Raw genomic sequence first — 10,296 nt, 5'->3', positions numbered from 1 at the left:
TGAAGAAGATTGTGTGATCCATTACTCTCATTTCTACTCACTGAATGTCAAGGTTAAAACATAGGAGAAAACTTTTTGCTCCTAATACTTATGATCCTTAGCGCTACTAAAGCCCATCATTCTAAAACTGGATCATGTACACCTCTTGTTCATGACTTCTGTATAACTACTAAGGATATCTCCATAAAACCATAATTTCAGGCTTAGAACCAACCAAAGAGAAATGTAAAATGAATGTTAAAAAATAACATCATGAGGATATATATTGTTAAGCACAAACTCTTAGATCCTCATGACATAGATAATGTATCGTAGCATGAAAGCTGACAATATTTATGTGCAGGTCAGGTCCCTATATATACATTTAGGTTTGTACTTGGAGAAAAATTTATTGTGTGTGGCTATGACAATTTGTACTTTACTTTTCCCTTGACGTCTTAAATCAAGTTAACTCATTTTAAAAGTTTACACACTCAGGGGCCTAGAGTCTTACTGGGTACTTTCTGAAAACATGAATAAATAACACAGACGACTCTGCAATCTGAATTCAACTATCAATTTTGATGTGTGAGCCAATCTACAAACTAATTCAGTCTTCCAAAATCAGGTATTTCTGTGTTTGAAGGTTGACTGGCTAAAATGGATGAATTGATCCAATAGTAACCAGTACAACCAGAAAAATAGCGTAAAGTCACTACTCAATAAACAGGCCAAATATGGTTGAGAATCAGAGAATTACTCTGAATGCATATGCTGTTAGGGATACGCTGTTTTTGTGGCAATCCCTCTTTCAATCCTAAGTATAGACCTATGTTTTTTTTAAAAAAAAAAAAAGGCAGGCAGACAAGCAATTGCCTGCAAGAAATTTGCACCTAATATTATTGTGAAGCCTATCAGCACAAAAGAGGGACGAATGGCTGCAGACGTACCCTTGTGCCTGCACTGTCCTAAAAGACACGCATACTGTTGCCGGCAGGGAAATAAAGTGTGAATTTTTACCTGAATTATTCTAGAGTCCAGGAGTATTAGGATGAAATCTGAGCCAATTTCTAGAATCTAAAGTAGTAAATTTCATCCTAAAAAGATCCCAAGGAATATCAACCTTGTAACTAACTAATGTTGTCAGAAGTACTTGTCTGTGTTATTTATGCTGAAGAAAAGAAAACTACCTTTCTTTAGGCAGATGAATATAAACTCATAGTTACTACAAATCAATGTAGTTCATGTCCTTATAAGAACCTGTTGGTTCTGGATCTCATGTTTCACAGCAGTGACCAGTCTACAAAAGCTTTCAAATTCATCTTGCATATAAACTGTAGCGTATAATTTGTTTGGTTTTCTTTTTTTCCTTTTTTTTTTTTTTTTTTTTTTTAATTTAGCCTAGGGAATTTGTAGAATGCTTTTGATCAATTGGGAAACAGATAGCACAGTACTGAAGATACGCCATTAAAAGCAAAATTCCTTGTGTGAAATCGTCCCTCTACATTTACACTACCATCATCATCTCTTTTTTCAAGCGAGGCAACTCCTTATCCTAAGGGTCAGCAGGTATACAGAGTTATTCGTAATGGAGCAAAAAAAAAGGCTGAACTCTGCTAACGACTCTCTGAAACATTAAGGGAAAAAAGTCTAGCATTATTAAAATTAACATCAGTCAGCTTAGACAGAAAATCCTTAACTGTCCAATTAGATTACTCAGCCATTCAAACTCCTTGGAGATAAGGGCTGCTTACAGGCTGTTTAAACTACACTACAGTTCTAATGAATGCAGGATAAATAAGTTTGGAAAGCAAGCACCTTGAAAAAAATACTAGAAAATGTACTGTACACATGTACTTTTGTGTATGGGGGCTGATATTAGTTGAGTGGTTGTTAGAGTTTATGAAAAAGGTAATGAAAGATCAGATGGATACCGTTCAAGAGCATTAGCCATAATGATCACATTGTAAGCTATTAGCAGTTTTAAATATATAAATACATAGCTGCTAATGGGATATGTGTTACGACACCATATCAAGATTATTTTGCCACTAATGATTTTTTAAAGAGAAGAAACTGAAATCCCAAGTTATTCTACACTATTTAAAAGGGAGACCATTCCCTTAATGTTAATTTAAACAAAGTTATGAAGAGCCAAGTTAAACTAACTCACATACGAAACATTGAAAACTGATTAAACAATAATGATGTTCCCTTGCTGATAGTACAGCAGTAGCAGGCTTCACTTGTCTTTCAATACACTGTCTTAATATTCAGATATATCTATCTCACAAAACATCAAACGAAGCCATGTGGAAATCAAAATTCCTACTGAGTTTTCGTATACAGAAGTAGGGGAAATTTCAATGGACTATTTTTTTTTTGTCCTTCATGGAAATCAAAAGCTACAGGAAAATTTCATAATTCTATTTACATCTTTAACATATCTTCTCACTAGCAAATGGTTTCCATGGTTTTATTCATTTTCTAAATCTTTATTTATTTTTGAAACAAAAAAATTAAAACAAATAACTGATGGTAGGTAATGCTAGTTAATGCTACACGTTATGAGTTACTGACTTTAAGGAAGATAGGACTGTCTCTGTAGGCTTCTTCATAATACTGTATGGACATGAACTTTTCACCCACACAGTTAGTGCTGCAAGCACTATGGCATCTGCTTGGAGGAACAGTAAGAGCATAGAAGACAGGGATACTTTGCTACTAACTCCACTATCCTCCGCAGAATTTCACATCTTCGGGGGTTTCGTTATTCACTTGAGTTTGGGTTCTGTGTTTCTAATACACCATGATTAAATCAGCACAATGCCAGATATGGTGTGTTGGAGAAAGGTGGGTCTCCTCAGTTAGGCAAGGAATACAGAGAGAGAGCGTATTAATAAAACCAATTAACAAAAGCCTTTTGAGTGCAAGTCCTCTGACAAGTCAACTTGAAAGCAGGTTCCAACCCCAGATGACATTTCTAAAACATTGACAGAACAGTGTCATCTCAACGTCTCACAGCTCAATGCTACACATATAAGACTAAATTTGCTATCAGTGTTTTCCTATTTGCAACTAGTATTGAGCACCTTTCTACTGTTGATATGTTTTACATGAATCCAAACAAAGAAGAAATTGATTTCTTGGTCAAAATTTGCATTTATATTCTGACATTCAACTTCATTTCTTTCATTTGTTTATGTAAAATCTTGTCTACCACTGCTAGCATTTTCAAGAAAATGATATCATTGTGCTCTTTATAATATTACACAGGGATAGGATCTGGGAAGCATGATCTGAAAATGCTTTGTTATACTTTGTTGTGGTTTAACCTGGCAGGCAGCCGAATACCACGCAGCCGCTCACTCACTCTCCCCACCCCCAGCGGGATGGGGAGAGAATCGGAAGGGTAAGAGTGAGAGAAACTCGTGGGTTGAGATAAACACAGTTTAATAGAACAGAAAAAAAGGGAAAATAATAATGATAATGATAAAATATACAAAATGAGTGATGCACAATGCAATTGCTCACCACCCGCGCTGACCGATAACCAAGTTGCGATCGGTACTTCCTGGATCACGCCTACCCTTCATATACTGAGCATGACGTCACATGGTATGGAATACCCCATTGGCCAGCTGGGCTGGCTGTCCTGATGATGTTCCCTCCCATCTTGTGTACCTAGCTCAGTCAGTAGGCACGGGAGCTGTCCTTGGACTAGGAGGGCACTTAGCAACAACTGAAAACATCAGTGTGTTATCAACATTCCCCTCATACTAAATCCAAAACACAGCACTAGGAAGAAATTTAACCCTATCCCAGCCGAAACCAGGACAACTTCAAGTTACATTTCTTTAAAAGCACAGAATTTATTTTCAAGCCACTTAGGATTTGCATACTTGCTTGGGAGGTGGGGGGAAGCAGTGCTAAGAAGAGGATGCAGTAAAAGCCAGGCACTTAAATTTCAAATCTGGGAATAATATTCTTTTCCATTGGAGACAAAGCCTACTCTCTAGACAAGACTGACATCAATTATGTGAGAATTTTTAGAGCATTCAATGCAATGGATGATGGTTTTAATTACTTAAATACATAATTGCCTGACAACTAATTCCAATCATGATTGTGGTTTGAGTTTTTTGTTGTGGTGGGTTTTTTTTTTTTTTTTTATCAGTACCAGACACAAAACGAACATTGAAGTATAATTGTTTATTTCAAAAAAGACCAACTAGGGTCTATTGGTAATTGCATTGTGTGCTGTTTATTGAGAATTTTAAAATTACAAAAGAGCTTAAAAGACATGGATTTAACAGGGATTTGGTACGCCGAGAGTGTCATAACTTATCAAGTTTATGGCATTAACTAAATCTGCTACTTACAGCAGTGCCCAGCTAAAAAAGTCAAAACTGCATGAAAGGCTGCATGAAATTTAAACTGAAAAGAGAAGAATCTCTTATGGATTTTAGCTGTGACAGAGAATCCTTGCTATTCTCCATCCTTTTTACCTTAAACCAGCATTGCCAAAGTTGGTGCTTCTGTATGACATTTCAGGTATTATGAAATCCTAAATTATGACACTATAACCTCAAAAAAGATCTTGCAGTTGATTCACAAAATGTCCGAGTACTTGATATGCAAATAGAAGTACAAAAGACAGTGGAAGTAACAGCGGAAAACTTCATGCCAAACTCTACACGTTTCATTCAATTCCACATATCCACTACACAGAAAATCTGATGTTGGGCTCCAGTGTGTGTGTTCCTCATGGCATAGATAACACCGTTACCCTGCACCTAGAGGATTGCCCGAGTTATTAATAATACATTCACTCAGTTACTCTGCCTGAAATTGCACATTGCTCAGTAAAGACTAAACATTTTTTCATGAGTTCCACATTTTAAAGATTGGAAGGGTTCCTGATGACTCAGGAAAAAAAGGAGAAAAAAAGGCTAATATTTAAAAAAGGTAAGAAGGAAGATCAAGTGAACCACAGGCCTGTCAGACAAGAAGGTGACTGGGGACAGTCAGCATGGATTTACTAAGGGCAACTGGTGCCTGATCAATCCAATTGCCTTCTGAGATGACTTGCTTTGTGGGTGGGAGGAGAACAGTGGATCATGTTTACCTTGACTGGAGAAACAGACTGACAAGAATGTTAAGAAATGAAATAATGAAAAGTACAAGTAAAACATTCTCCAGTTAGGACAGTACATTCTCCAGTTGTCCCTGTACAAGCAAAACATGTCCAACAGAAGCCCATGAGGATAGTTAGGTGGCTAGAGTGCATGAGGTACAACGAGAAAGTTGGATTTGCTTAGCCTTGAGAAGAAAAGGCTAAGAGGGTATCTAATTGCAGTCTTCCACTGCAAGAAGGAGGGTTATAGAGAGAAGGCAGGGCGAGACTCTTCTCAGAGGCACACAGTGAACAGACAAGAGGCAACGTCCGCAGGTTATAGCATAGGGCATCCAACTAGATGTAAGGCAAAATATTTTCACAGTCAGACTGATGAAGAGCTGGTTGCCCACCCTGCCACTGGAGATATTTAAAATCTGACCGGGACATGGCCCTGAGCAACCTGCTCTAATTTCAATGTTGGTCCTGCTTTGATCACGAGGTTGGACTAGTCCACCCTCAGAGGTCCCCTCCAGCCTAACTTATTTAATGATCAATAAGGATATAAAAATTCATGAAATGTTGCTATGCATAAATAATGCAGTACGGGGGCAAAGAACACAAAAATAAAATAGCAAGGTAATTTCTCTTTTGCACCTAGGCTCCACTAAATTCTGGGAAAGACAGGATTACCAGAGCTGATCTTTGCATATCTGCCCATAAGTTTAGATTATGAAAGAAAAGATCAGAGGGTGGAGGTGATGTTGGAGGACCAATGAAGCTCAGTACAGTTTAGCCAACTAAACTCACTCCCAGCATACCTCCTATACTGAGGTGAGAGAGGGTCCTACACTAACGCATCCTTCTGGCACCTTCCTCAGACAGCTCCTGGCAGAATCCAGGCCTCTCTTCAACTATAATCTTTGGCATTGCATGAATAGCACAAACACGCTTTGATCTAATGTGAGAGCTTGACTCACGTAAAAGTGTCATACGATCTGTTAAGAATATTTCTCTATGGAAGGAGCGTGGATCTTGAGAAATATCTAGAAATCAAAGTCATATGCCACAATTCTGTTATGCTAGGAGCTGTGAAAATGTAAAATCAAGAGATTTGTTAGTATTCTAAAAATAAATTAGAAATATACACAGGTAACACTAGAGAAAATTCACTTTTGTAGGTTGTTTAGTAAGATGCTTATAATGTATGGCTTTATGAGTAAAACATTTTAGTTTAAATCAAATCAAAAAGAGATATCAGGGAATGGAGAATGCAAAGAAAGCCTAAGCAAAGGATTGTAGGAAGAATTAACTCTTTACCTCCACATTTAGAGCTGACTGTTTTAGGAAACTACCCAATAGGAGGGTTAAACTAAACTGCTTAGAAACAACCAGGAAAAAATAAAAACCCCCATTATTACATACATTTACTGTAGTTGGAATAAAATGCCTTATATTGGTGATCGCATAATCAGAGATGCACTCTGCCCTGGAGCAGGGTTCCTCTGACACTGAACCCCCATCCATGCTGAGGTTCCCACCTGCAGGTGCAATGACACCCTCCTCTCCTTTCAGCTTACCACTTGGCCACCCACCAGTGTGTCTCAACCTCTTACAATATTCAGCATTAGGACTTTCCCTTTCCATTAAGTTTATAAAATTCTCTCTCTTACGTATTTCTTTAACACAGTATCTACTGACATTATTTTGTTATATTTAATGATCAGTTTAGTAAAGTGGCTTTTTAAAAATCTGTTCTTTGGAATATTTTTTTTCCCCCTAGGAACTGGTTTCCCCACTTATATTTGGGATTCAAGAAGATAATGCTTGACCAGAAAAATTGACCTTTCTTGGATGAACAGTCACACTGGAAAAGAAAAAGAAATCGAAACAAAACTGATATGATTATTAACCAAAATGAATGGGAATTGAGTTCCATGATATCCATGTATAACAGCGAGAGCATTCATACAGAAAAAAGAAAAAAGTAGAGGAAGAGAAAAGTAAGGAAATATTCAGCAGAATATTATATACCACGTAGAGCAAAATCAAAAGCACACTGATTAAAAAGAGACTTTGCAGCAAACTGTAATCAAAGTTTTGATTTGGATTTTTTGCTTCTTTGGCTGCTTCAAAGGCTTCTTCATTCTCCAACATAATGTTAGAAAATTTAACAAAAGGAAACTGAATGGGCATGAGGAATTTTGGAGTTGCGCTTTACCTTCCCTATCATTACAGTTCCTAAAATTTCAGGGAAATGTACCCAGCTTGAATACATCTTCAAATTGCTTGGCTGAAATGCTGTGTGTCTACAAATCACCAAAATCTACTTCTCTGAACAGAACGTCTTTGAAAAAGAAAGAAAAGTGTAAATCCTCCTACTTCCATACAGATTGGAAACCCCAAAAGAAAATTAGTACAATTTAAAGAACTAATTCGAGTCATTCATGTCTTTCACGTGTGTTACTTGAGCATTCCCATTGGTCCACACCTGCCTTTACAATCACCACAAAGTATGACTGGAACATCAGACTGTGTTCTTCTGTGATTAGAAGGTAATTAGTTTTAATTTGTTGTTAATGATAAAAGAACCAGTGATGGAGGTTTGTTTAAAACTCTGAATCTTTTTTACCGTGATTTTTAGTAGGCCCCATTTTTTATGATGATATAAGACTACTGTTCCTGATTACATTACCCCTTCTTGTTCATATGGGCATTAATCTTTCACGGATAACGTGGCCCGTTTCTAATGAAAGCTGTAAGCCTTAGACTAAAAGCACTCAATTTAGGTTCTTTAGAAATAGTGTCTCATTGAAACGGCATAGGAGGTTGGTTAAATACCTTGCTGTCCAAATGACTTACGAAAATTAATGGACCAAATTGAAGTAAAAACCTCTATGTTCTTTTCTTGTAACAAAATAAGGACAACCTAAATGTAAAAAATTGCCAAGGAGATTATATAAGCAATCAGTTGCTAACAATGCTTTTCTAAGTGACCCAATATATCAACATTATTCAGAATTCAGGCTTTATTCAGGCTTCATTGGGAAGAGCAATTATACCAGAGAAAAACTCTCTGTTAATTAAAGGGTAGTAGTAGATTTTTGGAGGTTATTAAAAGGCTAGTGAGATATTAAAATTCGGTGTTTTCAGAACCGGAAATGAAAAACCAGGAAAACGTAGATCCATCACTTCTTCATATCTCAAATACCTGGATGTCCCTTTCCAGACGGTGGAGCAGTATCAACATCAGTTTCTGAACTCTGTTCTGCATGTTAAACATATGTCTAAACATGCCTGCAGGGAGATCATTTCACTGCATTTCACACTGCTTTCCACCTTACTGAAAGATCGCTGGAAAAACCCATCAGGACAGCAACCTAGGCCTACCTGACTTCTTTATGTAGACTTCCTTTACACTGTGTATTTTAGGGAGCAAAATGTATCTTTATTTATTCAGTATTTGATGCAATGGACCTCCCTCCGAGATCCACTAATGCTACTGGACAACAAATAATAACTAAAAAATCTTCAAACAGAACTGTCAGTGAGGGTAGCTGCTTGTGAAGAAAAGACTTAAATGAATTTGGAAGTATGTTTGTGAATATTTTGCTCAGCTCTCTTACATGCCTACATCAGAGAACAAATTGGTAGTGCTGACAGTCAGAAAATGAAGCAACTGAAAGAATGGATTTTAAGTTGCTACCAGTATTGCATGAAACTGCAGTAGAACAGTCTGAAGTTAAAAAAAAAAAAAAAAAAGAAAAAAGAGATAAGTAACAGCAATGTGCTCTGAATCAGGCATTTAAATGAGTGGCCAAATAAAGGCACTAAGGGCTCACAGCAAAACACAGGACGTCAGGACATTTTGTAGAAGATACACCTAGAAGATATGCTGAAAGACTTGCTAGAATATCCACCTCGAGATATACCTATTTAGTAACGGAAGACAGCTTTAGGCAAAAGAATACGAGAAGTTGACCGTACGTGGCTACGAACAGGAGCTCTCCACAAACAGGTTAAGAGCGCATAGCTTTAAATCTCAAAGCCCTAGGGTCCCTGGGATCAGCAAACACCAACCTGGGCAGAGAAATCAGTTGGCTGGCTTTTGTACAAAATATTAGTCAGGCAGATGAAATAAACCACAGCGTATGCTACGGTGGAGCCATTTTGCAAAATAGAGTCATCACTACAACCGGCCTCTCCCCTTACTTGTTACTACATTTTGTCCCATTGCTAAAATTACAAACCAGGCTCCCACTTCCACAGTTGACTGGGCTGCTGTGTTTAAACGACGTCCATTGATTTCAGGATTCCACTCTGCAGAAGGCTTTACAAAAGAGCTTGTTTCCACTTTCCAAATTCCATAAGGAAACCAAGAATTTTATCCTTAAGTTTTCCTATATTGAACTGTGTTGGTAGAAAATGTAACTTTTAAAGTAACCTAACATTGTGTCAAGTAAAAATTCCGAACTTTCCTTCCTTCCTTGAAAGTGTTGCTACATTTAAAATGTTATATTTTCTCCAACAGCCCATCTCTAATGTGAAAATTAATGTGCCCTGCCTGAGAACCTCTGCAATAATACTGAATGCATGAAAAATTGCTGCTTCTATTCAATACTGATTAGTTGATTTTTAAAGTTATAAAATGGCCACCCACAATTGCATTTTATTGATTTACATTTTTAATTACCTTTCGCATACCATAAAATTAATTTCCAAATGATTATCTAGTTAGCAAACATTTTAACTAATTAAAAGATTTGAAAAATCTTTTATATGAAGTAAGATAGGAAAAAGTGAAGGAAGGACTTCAAAACTGTGTAGTTTTGTGTTAGCTGCCAGAACCGTTTCAGTAGTGTGGCAATACTGATGATTGAGTCTAAAAGCCCCATCAAACCATCACAATAGTTAAAATAACCACACAAATATCTGCTTTTTATCACAATTATTTAGGAAAAATGATATTTTGGCTAAAATTAATGACACTTTTTATAGTTTTTCAAGAGGAAATGAAAAAAGTATTCTAACCACCTTATCTTGATTTGATTCTACTTTTTTTTTGAAAAAAAAAAAAAAGAAAATACTCATATGAAAAAATCACTAGCTAAAAGGTGTTGGGGAGAAGGGCAGATCTCTCTCCAATGGTTTCTATTAATCTGGCATTGTTTTTGATACAACCAAATTGGAAAAAAAAATTA

Source organism: Calonectris borealis, chromosome 14, assembly GCF_964195595.1.
Source record: "Calonectris borealis chromosome 14, bCalBor7.hap1.2, whole genome shotgun sequence".
Classification (NCBI taxonomy): domain Eukaryota; kingdom Metazoa; phylum Chordata; class Aves; order Procellariiformes; family Procellariidae; genus Calonectris; species Calonectris borealis.
This window is presented reverse-complemented; position numbering follows the sequence as displayed.